Source organism: Ambystoma mexicanum, chromosome 10, assembly GCF_040938575.1.
Source record: "Ambystoma mexicanum isolate Mex_15411 chromosome 10, UKY_AmexF1_1, whole genome shotgun sequence".
In the NCBI taxonomy this organism is placed as follows: domain Eukaryota; kingdom Metazoa; phylum Chordata; class Amphibia; order Caudata; family Ambystomatidae; genus Ambystoma; species Ambystoma mexicanum.
In genome coordinates, this window is record NC_090932.1 from 847960838 (window position 1) to 847975438 (window position 14601).

Genomic DNA, 14601 nt, shown 5'->3' on the forward strand with positions numbered 1-14601 from the left:
CGTTTTAGATTGTTGTTTTGTCTTGGTTTTTGCTTTCTATGCATGATTTCTTTTTTTTTTATATACGATCTCTTTGTTAAAATTTGTTAAATTTGTGAAAGGTTTGTAATAAACCAAATACACACACAAAACAAATATAGTTGTCTGCTGTTGGTTCCCCACGATTGAATTCCTCGTTGGGCAACTATTGCTGGATGCTATTGGATTTCGTAACTGTATGGGAGTGCAGCTTCTAAAGAAACAAGACTCTGCGGTCTTTGTTTGCATATATATATATATATATATATATATATATATATATATATATATATATATATATATATATATATATATATATATATATATATATATATATATACATACATATATATGTGCTTGCCAGCCTCAAGTATAAAACTGGGTTTTGTAATTTTTTTGGTACTAGCAAATACAATGAATACATTCCTGTGTGTACGTGCTTTGGTGGAACTTGTTCTACCGCTCCTTTTAAGATGAGTGTTTGTAGCATAGAGGTGTTCCTGAGGTCATTTCCGGTATCTTAGTGGTCGATTGTGAGGTTTTGAAATGAATTCTGCATTTACTGAGCTTAAAACCCATTTTGCTGATGTTATTCCATCCCATGTGTAAGTGTATGGTGTTATTAGACCCCCCACTGGGGTAACATGGGAGGGGACCACTACCGGGGAGTCATTTAGCAGCTGGAGCTGTTCTTTTAGGGGTATGGCCTTTGCAGCACACTCTTCGTCTACGTAAATTACATTGGGCTCCACAATACCTGGTGCTGGTGTTAAGATGGATTTCTAGAATCTGGCCTGGTGGACAGATTTTAGTAGGTCACAAAGTACAGTAAACAGGGGAAACTGAGAGGTTAGCCAAACCCAATCAAGGTAAGCGTGAAGAGTTGTCAAGGCTTATTCTCACAGTGAAGCACACAATAATTCAATTTAGACAGGCAAGTACAAAAATACTATATTTATTCTTATCCCAAAAATCCACAATAGGAAATGAAACAAGTGGGTCATAATATCACACAACACTCAATCGTCACACATATATAGTCACCTTTACGTTCTTGGGAATGCATTCAATAATTATAAAAATTAAGATTTACTCCAAGATAGTATGATTTTGATAGTTAATGTAACTACTTTTATCTATATTATAAATTGTTCCTGAAGAATGGATGGCCAGTGGACACGGGATGTGCCGACAAATCAGAAATACGCAGGATCTAGTTTAAACTCTGTTCCAGGCGTGCGCTCTGGTGGTTTTAGCATGGTGCCATCTCTGTGTTTTGTTTTCTGAAAATGATGACGCTATTTCAATTTAGAACTTACATACACGTGATCCTCAAATAGACTATCTTACTTTATTTTAGTCAGAGAAGCAAAACCCTGTAGACATATTAATTAAGTTCTTTATTTCAGATTGTCGAATGTAACTAGTAAGTGCCCCATTGTTGTGCTGCCTGCCTGTGCTCATGAGGTGGATGTTGGACAGGGCCTGCCTGCAAGCGCAGGCCAAGGATCAGTGCAGCCCGGTTGCGGCCTCCTCCACCAGGCCACTGAGCTGATGTGATGCTGCACGTGTCCCACTCGAGCAGCAGTACATGGTGCGGCAGCGCTCAAGTCCCGACTCGCCACTTGGCTTGGGAGAGGGACAACAGGGTAGGTGGCAGCAGCCATGGGCACTGCTGCCTGACTAGACCCTCACATGTGGGCCATGTAACCTTGCGGTCATCAATCAACAGATGAATTTGTGCCTGTGACTGTGTACTTTCACACTTCATTTTTTGTGTGTGTTCATCTGAACTGTAGTATAAAGAAAGTTTAGGTAGATGCCTCCAATTAGCTTTAAATTGAGGCACCTGCAGTGAAAAGAAGTTAATCTGAATGTGAAGTATATTTTCGAGCCTAAGTCAGAGGCTCATAGGAAGTCTATATTTGTTTCACAAAATCCCAGAGGAAGAGGATTCGTCATATTTATGAAGACGAAAGAAGTGCTTTACTGGACTCATCACTTACACTTCATGTAAAAGAGTTACATTGACCTAACAGAGGCCTTAAATTAGGTCTGCTTTGTTTTAACAAACTGCACTGGTCAACTTCCTCTAATTCCTCCTTTCTCTCTGCGACCAAAGGAGTTCAAATGAAAAGACTGAAACATGTGAGTGAGAGAGTGAGTGTTCATATTGCATGACATGATAATTTTCGGGTCAACCCTTAAGTATTTTTGTATTATATTCGTTATTTGGTGGTTATGTCCTTAAGTTTGGGACTAGTCGTATATTTTTTTTAATAATGGGTATCTGAATCCATTTGTTTCTGGGACATTTGGGGAATTCAAATTTTAGCTGATGGTGCTAATTGTATGGAGATAAGAATTAGCAACCGCTGCTTTTCCAGAAGCATTTTTATACTGAATGCTTTGGTCTAGCACACGGAGCAAATTAAGGTGCTTAAGAGAAATTGGTCTTTGTGGGCTAGTGAACTGTGCATGAGTCCTGGTCACAATGATCAGTGGAGTGCAGCAGCATAGCATAGCATGATGGGGGCATTAAGACACCAGGCCTATTTGTTTTTATGATCGGAGCATCCAGTTAATTGAAGACTTTCAGTACTCCTTCAAAGTGTTAAAAACTGCCTTCAAGGGTTAGATGCCAAGTTGAAAATGGGTGCAACACTGCCCTATATTGAAAGGCAAGTCTCATGGTGGTCTTTGGGCACAAGAAGCATGACAAACATTTGCAGTGGAAATGCTAAATTATGTGACAGTAGACTTAAAACATTGTCTTTGGGCACGCAAAGGTGACAGTGGGTGCAACACTGGCATAAATTGACGAGGAAAGGCTCATGAAGCTATTTGGGCACAAGTAGCATGAAAAACGTTTGCCGTGGAAATGCTAGCATTTTACATGGTCAGGGACTCACACAACTGCCTTTGAACACACCAAGGTGAAAGTGGGTGCAGCACTGGCATATATTGATAAGGAAAGCCCCATGATAGTCTTTAGGTACAAGTATGTTATATTGGGTATCTGTATCCCGCCCCGCCTGCTTGCCGCAGTTTATTAGCGGCAAAGTATTCTGTAGCCCTTTAGATCACTAAGAAACATATGTACTTTTCTGGTTATTTTGGAAAAATCGTGCTGAAATGTGTGATTTAGCAGGATTTTTTCCAAAAATGTTCTTACGGGGGGAGAACCCCTGTACCTCCATCGTCCAGTTGAGGCGTGCTCACTATATTGTATAATTAAATTATGTCCCCACCACTTTTTAAGCTCACTAGCTATCCCCTGTCAATTTTTCAGCATTGGTGTAATGGGGGCCTTGCTGTGTGGGGAGCCCCACCTGTTAGGCATAGTTTGTATGCAGTACCCTCTGGAAACACTGCAAACAACTCTGACCACAGGTATAGGAAACCCAACCTTTGGTATAAGCTTGTACTACACAGTTTTGTTAGCGTGTTCAACAGCCAAGCTTACCTAAAGAGGAGCCAACGTGAGCTGTAGGGGAGTTACACAGAGATTCAGTGACACGTATTCAAATCAACACTTACACTCAAGGTTTCTTGAATAAACAATTATTTGTCAGTTAGAATAAGCCTTCTTCAGAAGGGAGCAATATAATAGTAACACACAAATACACTTCAATACTGTACACTTAGTTTCTAAATCAGTAAAGACCCTTTTGGGATGGCCCACAGGTACAACCTACACCCTCAGGTAACATCAATAGCTAGGGAGCTGGGGACATTAATATCTTACTGTTGGCATTGAGAATACTGCTATAAGTTGGTAAAAGGAAAAGATTATTAGAACAAGAGACCACAAATATTCTTAAAGCAGGCATTCACTTTTGGATCCCTACAGCAGAGTCATTCAGTATAACAGGCTAGGTCAATGGGCAAAAGTCTTATATAGGATGAAGCATTTCTGATGGGTAAATCGAAAAGTCTTTGCACAATGTTTTAGAAGTCTTTGAAGAAAAGAAGAATCAAATGTAGGGCCACAAGCTGATTAGACTTGTGAGTAGTGGAAAATGCAAGCAACTCTACAGCAGCAAGAGGTAAGTTCTCTCAGACCTTGTTACACTACCTTTGAATTGAAGAAAAAGTCCAGCAGATGACTTCTGTTCCTGTGCAGCTTTGCAGATCTCACTGTCGTGGGGACAAGAGGGAGAACTTCTGGAGACTCCTGCACTGCAATGGGATGGTCACCGCTCGCAACCGGCAATCTTCCTATCAGTGGCTGTTCAGGGTTTCAGCTCCTTGCGTCTACCGTAAATAGCAACACTGCGGTTCCTGGCAGTTCAGATGGACTTTCCTTGCTTCTTTGGTCCCGCACTCTTGAGTCCAGAGGATCTTCCTGAAGCTCTAGGCCAGAGTAAAAGCAATGCACACAATCTGGTGTTCCTCTCCCTGGCTATACGGTTTCCAGCAGCAACTCTGTGGAAATTCAACCAGCTCCGAGATGGATGTCCAGGTAGCTTAATATGGAGTTAATTGGTCCCATCCTTGCAGGGTTTCTCTGTCGATACAAATTTGGAGTTTCAGCACAGCAGCAGGGCTTCACCGGGCAAACCAACGGTCCAGGAGTGGCAGCAGGTGTCCTCTTCAAGTTCTTCTTTGGTTCCTTTGTCCAGTGGTCGACTCTGCCTTCCAAGCCAAAAGCCTCACCTTTCATTCAGTTCTCTCCCATTCATTCCAGCCTAGCTGCCAATCACACAGCAGGATGGCTGTCCTTGCTGTACAATCAGCCGGCCAATCACTACAGAGTGCATTGGGTCTCCTATGAGACTAAGCACAGGGAGTTTCGGGGCACCTCCCTGACTTCCGGCCTACCACAGACAACCGGGAGCCAGAGGCGGGCTTCACTAGTGAATCTCGCCAAAGGCAAAGCGAACAATGGGACCAAACCTGGTTTGGCGCGCAGAGTAAATCTCGAGAAGAACCTTTCCACAAAGAAATGGCGAAAAAAAGAGCATCAGGGCCATTTTGACAAAAATGGCACCCTTGGGTGCTTTACTGTAGCTGTGAACGCAGCCTGCGGTAAAGGCACACCAGGGTAGTTAAAATGAAACCACTACCACCAGCCATTCAGTGAAGAAAGGGTAACATAAAATTGTTACATGAGAAGCTAGACAAAGGGGATACTAAGTAACTCCTCCAGCACCCTATGGGAAGATAGTGTGTGCTGAGTTTAGAAAGTTACAAAAGGTAAGTAAAGTCAATTTCACTGTACTTACTCTGGGAAACAGTAGTTTATACCAGTGAAGGTATTTAAACCTTTGGGAAATCTAAAAGACTTCCCTGTGCCACTGCACTGAAGGTGCTGTGTGACACAATGTAAAAGATGATGCCTATGGAGTTTGTCAGGCTCCCTAACCAAAAGAAACACAACAGCTCAGAAATCACATTTAAAATACACGAGAGAGTGAGAAAAAGGGTATCTATTCAAGTTAAAAAAATCAAGTCCTCAAAATCCAGCAAAGTTTCTGGGGGTCTCTATGGTGGAGGGAATTAGCACATTTCTGAGAATTCTCCCTAACACCACCACACCAGGTCTGTGGGGGCAATAGGGGGGTGAGGGGTGCAGCCCGGCTCAGTCATCACCCATCACGGCCAGGGCTTGCAGCGCGAGAAGGAGGCGCTCAGTAGGGGTAGGAGCCACCATGACATGTGGCACGTGTGACATGCACACATTCAGTTTCAACCCCTTCTCCTATGGCGTCCTGGCAGCTCATATACAGAAGCCAGGAAGCTATGGGTCAGTGAGTGGTGGGTGAATGAGAAGAAATGCGATAGTGTGTGTTTGAATGTTCTGGGTGGGTGGGCGGTGTGTGCATGTGTGGCAGACGCAGTGCAGGTGGATGTGAGAGGTCTATGAGTGAGTGAGCGGTGAGTTAGGGAGTAGGAATGTGTGTGAATGCCAGTGTGAGTGTATGTGAGAGAAGGTATATTGCTGGGTGAGTGGGTATTAATGTAATTGTGTGTGTGAATGTTCTGGGTGGCTGGGTGCATGCCTGTGTGATAAATGCAGTGGGACTGTGACAGTGTGTCTATGAGAGAGAGTGTGAGTGTGTGTGAGTGTGTGTGTGTGTGTGTGTGTGTGTGTGTGTGTGTGTGAGAGTGAGTGTGTGAGAGTGAGTGTGAGAGAGTGAGTGTGAGAGAGTGAGTGTGAGAGAGTGAGTGTGAGAGAGTGAGTGTGAGAGAGTGAGTGTGAGAGAGTGAGTGTGTGTGTTTGGGAGAGAGAGCGTGTGGGAGAGAGAGCGTGTGGGAGAGAGAGAGCGTGTGGGAGAGAGAGAGCGTGTGGGAGAGAGAGCGTGTGGGAGAGAGAGCGTGTGGGAGAGAGAGCGTGTGGGAGAGAGAGCGTGTGGGAGAGAGAGCGTGTGGGAGAGAGAGCGTGTGGGAGAGAGAGCGTGTGGGAGAGAGAGCGTGTGGGAGAGAGAGCGTGTGGGAGAGAGAGCGTGTGGGAGAGAGAGCGTGTGGGAGAGAGAGCGTGTGGGAGAGAGAGCGTGTGGGAGAGAGAGCGTGCGTGTGTGCGTGAGAGAGTGTGTGTGCGTGAGAGAGTGTGTGCGTGAGAGAGAGTGTGCGTGAGAGAGAGAGTGTGCGTGAGAGAGAGAGTGTGCGTGAGAGTGAGAGAGTGCGTGAGAGTGAGAGAGTGCGTGAGAGTGAGAGAGTGCGTGAGAGTGAGAGAGTGCGTGAGAGTGTGCGAGAGTGTGCGAGAGTGCGTGAGAGTGTGCGAGAGTGTGCGAGAGTGTGCGAGAGTGCGTGAGAGTGTGCGAGAGAGAGTGCGTAAGTGTGTGTGAGCGCAAGAGAGTGCGAGAGTGTGCGAGAGAGCGAGAGTGAGTGCATGTGCGAGAGAGAGAGTGTGAGTGTGCGAGAGAGAGTGCATGTGCGAGAGAGAGAGAGTGTGAGAGTGTGCGAGAGAGAGTGCGTGTGCCAGAGAGAGATTGTGCGTGAGAGTGTGTGTGCGCGAGAGCGAGAGTGTGCGTGAGAGTGTGTGCGTGAGAGTGTGTGCGCGAGAGAGAGAGTGCGTGTGCGAGAGAGAGAGTGCGTGTGCGAGAGAGAGAGTGCGTGTGCGAGAGAAGGAATGTGAGAGTGCGAGAGAGTGCGTGTGCGAGAGAGAGTGCGTGTGCGAGAGAGAGTGCGTGTGCCAGAGAGAGATTGTGCGTGAGAGTGTGTGTGCGCGAGAGCGAGAGTGTGCGTGAGAGATTGTGCGTGAGAGTGTGTGTGCGCGAGAGCGAGAGTGTGCGTGAGAGTGTGTGCGTGAGAGTGTGTGCGCGAGAGAGAGAGTGCGTGTGCGAGAGAGAGAGTGCGTGTGCGAGAGAGAGAGTGCGTGTGCGAGAGAAGGAATGTGAGAGTGCGAGAGAGTGCGTGTGCGAGAGAGAGTGCGTGTGCGAGAGAGAGTGCGTGTGCGAGAGAGAGTGCGTGTGCGAGAGAGTGCGTGTGCGAGAGAGAGTGCGTGTGCGAGAGAGAGAGTGCGTGTGCGAGAGAGAGTGCGTGTGCGAGAGAGAGTGCGTGTGCGAGAGAGAGTGCGTGTGCGAGAGAGAGTGCGTGTGCGAGAGAGAGTGCGTGTGCGAGAGAGAGTGCGTGTGCGAGAGAGAGTGCGTGTGCGAGAGAGAGAGTGTGGGAGAGTGAGTGTGGGAGAGTGAGTGTGGGAGAGAGTGAGTGTGGGAGAGAGTGAGTGTGGGAGAGAGTGAGTGTGCGAGAGAGTGCGTGTACGAGAGAGAGAGTGCGTGTACGAGAGAGTGCGTGTACAAGAGAGAGAGTGCGTGTGCGAGAGAGAGTGTGCGAGAGAGAGTGTGGGAGAGTGAGTGTGAGAGAGAGAGAGTGTGCGAGAGAGAGAGTGTGCGCGAGAGAGAGAGAGTGCGAGAGAGCGAGTGCGTGTGCGAGAGTGTGTGTGCGAGAGAGTGCGTGTACGAGAGAGAGAGTGCGTGTGCGAGAGAGAGAACAAGAGAGTGTGCGAGCGAGTGTGTGTGAGGGAGAGAGTGTGTGCGAGAGATTCTGTGTGCATGAGAATGTGTGCGTGAGAGCGTGAGTGTGTGCGAGAGAGAGTGTGCGCGCGAGTGTGTGTGTGTGTGTGTGTGTGTGTGTGCGCGAGAGAGTGTGCGCGCGAGAGAGTGCGCGCGAGAGAGTGCGCGAGAGTGTGCGCGAGAGTGTGCGCGAGAGTGTGCGCGAGAGTGTGCGCGAGAGTGTGCGCGAGAGTGTGCGCGAGAGTGCGCGTGCAAGAGAGCACGCGTGCAAGAGAGCGCGCGTGCAAGAGAGCGCACGTGCAAGAGAGCGCGCGTGCAAGAGAGCGCATGTGCAAGAGAGCGCGTGTGCAAGAGAGCGCGTGTGCAAGAGAGCGCGTGTGCGAGAGAGCGCGTGTGCGAGAGAGAGCGCGTGTGCGAGAGAGAGAGCGCGTGTGCGAGAGAGAGAGCGCGTGTGCGAGAGAGCGTGCGTGTGCGAGAGAGAGCGTGCGTGTGCGAGAGAGAGAGCGTGCGTGTGCGAGAGAGAGAGCGTGCGTGTGCGAGAGAGAGAGCGTGGGAGAGAGCGAAAGAGTATGTGCGAGAGAGAGAGAGTGTGCGAGAGAGCGAGTGTGTGTGCGAGAGAGTGCATGTGCGAGAGAGAGTGTGCGCGAGAGTGTACGTGTGTGAGAGTGAGACAGAGTGTGCGCGAGAGTGTACGTGTGTGAGAGTGAGACAGTGTGCGAGAGAGTGTGTGTGCGAGTGTGTGTGCGAGAGAGTGCGAGAGAGAGAGTGCGAGAGAGAGAGAGTGCGAGAGAGAGAGAGTGCGAGAGAGAGAGTGCGAGAGAGAGTGAGAGAGAGAGTGCGAGAGTGCGAGAGAGAGTGAGAGAGAGAGTGCGAGAGTGTGAGCGAGAGAGAGTGTGCGAGAGTGTGCGTGTGCAAGAGAGAGTGCGTGTGCAAGAGAGAGTGCGTGTGCAAGAGAGAGTGCGTGTGCAAGAGAGAGTGCGTGTGCAAGAGAGTGTGCGTGTGCAAGAGAGAGTGCGTGTGCAAGAGAGAGTGCGTGTGCAAGAGAGAGTGCGTGTGCAAGAGAGAGTGCGTGTGCAAGAGAGAGAGCGTGTGCAAGAGAGCGAGCGTGTGCAAGAGAGCGAGCGTGTGCAAGAGAGAGCGTGCGTGTGCAAGAGAGAGAGCGTGCGTGTGCAAGAGAGAGCGTGCGTGTGCAAGAGAGAGCGTGCGTGTGCAAGAGAGAGCGTGCGTGTGCAAGAGAGAGAGCGTGCGTGTGCAAGAGAGAGAGCGTGCGTGTGCAAGAGAGAGCGTGCGTGTGCAAGAGAGAGCGTGCGTGTGCAAGAGAGAGCGTGCGTGTGCAAGAGAGAGCGTACGTGTGCAAGAGAGAGCGTGCGTGTGCAAGAGAGAGCGTGCGTGTGCAAGAGAGAGCGTGGGAGAGATAGAGCGAAAGAGTATGTGCGAGAGAGCGAGTGTGTGTGCGAGAGAGTGCATGTGCGAGAGAGAGTGTGCGTGAGAGTGTACGTGTGCAAGAGAGTGGGAGAGAGTGTGTGCGAGAGAGTGTGTGCAAGAGAAAGTGTGTGAGAGAGAGTGCGAGAGAGAGAGTGTGTGCAAGAGAGTGTGTGTGAGAGAGAGTGTGCAAGAGAGAGTGCGAGATAGAGATTGTGTGTGAGTGTGTGTGCGTCAGAGTGCGAGTGTGTGTGCGAGAGTGTGTGCGCGCGAGAGAGAGTGCGCGCGAGAGAGAGTGCGCGCGAGAGAGAGTGCGCGAGAGAGAGAGTGTGCGCGAGAGAGAGTGTGCGCGCGAGAGAGAGTGTGCGCGAGAGAGAGTGTGCGCGAGAGAGAGTGTGCGCGAGAGAGAGTGTGCGCGAGAGAGAGAGTGCGCGAGAGAGAGAGTGCGCGAGAGAGAGAGTGCGCGAGAGAGAGAGTGCGCGAGAGAGTGTGTGCAAGAGAGAAAGTGCAGGTGCGAGAGAGAGTGTGCGTGTGCGAGAGAGTGCGTGTGCGAGAGAGAGTGTGTGTGAGAGAGAGTGTGTGCGAGAGAGAGAGTGTGCGAGAGAGAGCGAGAGAGTGTGTGCGTGCGAGAGAGTGTGCGAGAGAGTGTGCGAGAGAGTGTGCGAGAGAGTGTGCGAGAGAGTGTGCGAGAGAGTGTGCGAGAGAGTGTGCGAGAGAGTGTGCGAGAGAGTGCGAGAGAGTGCGAGAGAGTGTGTGAGAGTGTGTGAGAGAGAGTGCGAGTGTGTGTGCGAGAGAGCATTGTGAGAGAGTTTGTGAGAGAGTGCGTGAGAGAGTACGTGTGCGAGAGAGTGTGCATGTGCGAGAGAGTGCGTGTGCGAGAGAGAGAGTGTGTGTGCGAGAGAGAGTGTGCGTGTGGGAGAGAGAGTGTGCGTGTGGGAGAGAGAGTGTGTGAGAGAGAGCAAGTGTGTGTGTGTGAGAGAGCGAGAGAGAGTGTGCGAGCGAGTGTGTGTGTGAGAGAGTGTGTGTGCGAGAGAGTGCGAGAGAGAGTGTGTGTGCGAGAGAGAGTATGAGTGTGCGAGAGAGAGTGTGTGTGCGAGAGAGAGTATGAGTGTGCGAGAGAGAGTGTGTGCGAGAGAAAGTGTGTGTGAGAGTGGATCCAGGGCATACATAGCTTGTCAAGCCTAAGCATGGCTTTTGTACATGATTTTTTAAAAATGGAACATAGGCTTTCAAATATGAAAGGATGCAGTGAATTAATAAACACTTTGAAAGAAGGCCTCAAAGCTGGGAAGGAATGTATGATTACTTACCAATGTTTGTTCTCTCTCTCTCTCTCCCTCTCTCTCCCTCTCTCTCCCCCTCCCCCCCCACAGGTTTGCTGTTGTGTTTTCAGCCCATCCTTTGCTCTGCTGCACTTAACCTCCAAGCTGTGAGTTCTTTCTGAGCCGGTTTCCAGGCCTTAATCTGCTTCATCACATCAGCCTCACTCGTTTGGACTCGCTCTTCCACTAACTAAAAGTGGAAGTATAAATAAGCTGTGAGCTAAGCCATTTGACTCAGTACTTCACAAGCTTTTTGGTAATTTAGAATATCTCTAATGCTTTGTGCAATATCCAACCTTCACACCAAATGTCAGTGCTCACTGAGGTGACCTGTTGCACCATTCTAGTTTGCCAGTTCCCGGCTTCGCCTTCACCCCATTCTCCTAAAATGAATAGTTTAGCCAGGAGGAGGTTTTTGGCATCACACAATTCTATGGTAGTCATCTTAAAATGGCTCTTCGAAACTATTGCAAAACTTTCTTTCTGCAGGGGCAAAAATCACACTGTTCCCGCTTGATTTCTACACATAATGGCAAATCAAAAATCAATTCTTACTCGATCTCCTTTTTGCTTTAGCACTCTACACAGTCTTATTTTCCTACACGTATACCACTCCCTGGAACTCAGGGGTCAAGCGTTACAGTGGCCTTTTAACAATACAGTGACCTTGTATATACCGCAATGCAGTTACACCAAAATGAATATCCTGTCACAAATGCACTTGTCATGAGTCAACAATAATGGACCAGATCCCGGCACACGAGCCCCCAATTTGTCATGTTATATTGAGACCACCCTTAACATGGGAGTTCCTTTCCACCCCCAGTCAAGGAGACCTGCAATACTCACTTTAGGTTTTTAGCGCTGGCCTTACTGAACTCCTATAGAGTCACACAAATCTCCCCCCTGTGCCCACACAGTGAGCCAAGAACTAGGCAGGGGTATAGGACATATATTTGTATTTATTTGGAAGATGGGTATTAGAGATCACACTAAAATGACACACACTACCATTGTGGCTCACAATTAAACTTGTTGTTACACAAATAAGTCACGCAAGTTGGTTGGGAAAAACACAAATCACAATACTTTACGTTATGCAGATTTCACTTCGAGAAATAATCAAACTTGTCGATGAACACAAGCAATTTACATCTATAGTGCTGTGCAATTTCGATTTTCCTGCGCACTTAAAAGGCTATCAGTTTGGTTTATAGATTGGTACAAATGCATGTGGCAATTATGATTTCACCCACACTTGGTTTAAAATAAACACAGGGTGATTTAGCAGTTTGGTTTCAAACCCCCACACCCCTCACTGAAAAGGTCTGTTGGGGAAGTTGTATAGTAAAAATTGAAATGATTTGAGAATTTTGGATTTCAGACCCCCTCCACGTATAGGTCTATGTTGCGGATGCTGGACCAATAGGATTACCCAATTAAATTACAGTCTACAGTTTTCTGCGCATGTTGGGAATGAGCTTTGTTAATTTTGAATTTTACCAAGAATCACCCCATGGTGTTGCGCCAAGGGGAATTAATTAAAATTAATATTTTTAGTTAAATGGGTAAAGGATCTACTCAGTTTTTCCCCCTCTCCCACCCACTAACAAGGGAAACGATTTAAGGCAAGCAGATTTCCCCACCTTTGGTTTCAATTGGCTCAATTCTACTTACATTGAAATCCTCTGTTTGAAGTTCAGGAAAGCCAGCTACATTCCAGGACCCTCTCGGAGAACAGGGCAGAGGTCTGGTCACTCCACTTTCAAGGATGGTCGCCAACTCTTCGCCACAGGACCCAGTCAGCTTTTTAGGCCTCCCCAGTAATATACAGCTCAAGCCAGATACAATTCTCAGTAATCTCTTCTGGTGTTTCCTTGTGGCTGTCGGATGATAATTTTCAGCAGCGCTCCCCTTTCCTCATAATGCATCCACTTTATATACAAGTCCAGCCTTTCTCTAAATATTGGTTTAGGAGTCTGGAACAGACATATTGCAACTTCCATCTGAAATCCACTTTTGTTCGCATGTCAACTTTTGGCTTCAGCTAATCATGGGGAATTTAATAAAAACAACATCCGGGTGTGTACCATGTTGCACGAGCGTTTGGCAATTTTCTGCCATTTTTATAAAAAAGCATAATCGTTAGGAACATAAAATGTACTCCACAAATTCCTAATTTTACCATCCACCAGTTCGCCAACAATCAAATTCGGTACATGTTCAGACCAGCCAGGAACACCTTTTAGCTGGTCATTACAATTTCCAAAATCACAGGTGGATTAATTTTATTTCAACAACATAACTTGGAAATGATCTATAAAATGAAACATACATGTTATCAGTGCAACTTGTGGTTTCTGTGAAAATGCAACAATTGTGATTGTCCATTTAAACACAGGGAATCTTCATATGTGCAAATATGAGCTTCCCTTCCTCCAGGCCATTTGCCATTCTTAGCCAGCCTCTTTCTTGTTCAGCATTGATGGCAGCCCATGTTTTCACTCCTCCGCCCTACATGCTGGTCATGCACCGGCTAGGATATTTGGCCTGCACAGAACTGCCCTCAAAGACAGCAGGTCTAGGCAAACTTGCTTTTCAACACCCTTCATGCAGGCAACATTTTATTGCAGTTGTAAACTGTTGGGCTGCAAGCCAGGCTTTCAGCCTTGATTCTTTGACAGTGTTTTACTGATCAGGGTTCACTTTGCTTTTGCACTGAAAGTACATGGCTGTTTCTTTCAGTCATTAATAAAATACACTTTTATCATCTACTTTTTGTTTTTCTGCTCAAAAGTGGGTCTGAATTGCACAGTGCACCACCTTTTGATGGGTGGCAGTTTTAGTGAAAATGCTGCATTTATTTCTCAGCCAGTAATGTGATCTGCTTTTGCAATCTGCACTTGGATTACATTTTTGTTTTAGCTTTCTCCGGATTTCAACTGCAGAAAGACACCCACAAAGTCTGCCTAAATAGGCCCCTTTTCAGCGTTAAGGTTTCTGAATGCTGGTAGGTAATTTCCCCAGTGGGCCCTTCAGTTCCGTTGGTTTGGGACCATTGATTACACCCCACAGCCGTGATGTACAAATAATGTGTCTTTTCTGCATGTGGTGCAGTCTTTTCTGAGTTTCTGTGGATTGATTCATCCCCTGGCTTTGGGCCCAACATGGGATCACCGCCACCTTTACACGATCCAAAAGTTTAGCGGGCTGTCATGAAATACAAAACCTAACTCCTGACCGTTGGAAAAAACAGATTACTGTGAAAAAAGACCCCCAAAATACACTAGAAACACCAGATCATACATGTTACCTTTTGTGACAAAGAGGTAAACACTGCACTGCAGAAAGTATACGTCCTCTTTGGTCTAGTTACAAGACAATATAATCGTCACAATAGGTTGGTATGCTAACTTAAAAATGTACAAATTGACAGCGTGTGGAGACCATGCTAATGGCAGCAGCATGTGGTATAAATCCAAATGACATAACTTCTTCAATGTGACCACCTTCAAACAAACTATACAGTTCAGTGTACACTTGGAAAACATGTTGGTTACTTATTTGCATTGAAATAAGAAGCCTGATAAATTGTTATGAGACTGAGGCGTGTATACAGAGCATTCCGAAGATGCATTCGGTAAGAGAGAAACATTCTGACTTCTCTGAGAACCTGAGAGATAATGCAAAGGAATGCCTTGGATGTGTAACCTCTACCCAACACGGTCTATGGTCTTGAATGATAATGACAACTAGAGAGATCAGGCACTCCCCACCTTCAGGATTGTGACATTGAAGCCAACTAAAATGGCCTAGACACCAGAATGTCACTTGAACCCAAGTGGTACTCAATGCAGATGAAAGTTGTAAAATAATGGTTG

General features: G+C 47.2%; 1 protein-coding gene across 5 annotated transcripts in view; it reads right to left on the reverse strand.

The window, feature by feature from the left end:
- Positions 1-14601, reverse strand: part of GOLIM4 (golgi integral membrane protein 4) — a 508200-nt gene that overhangs the window by 36022 nt on the left and 457577 nt on the right. The gene's annotated exons all lie outside the window — the stretch shown is intronic.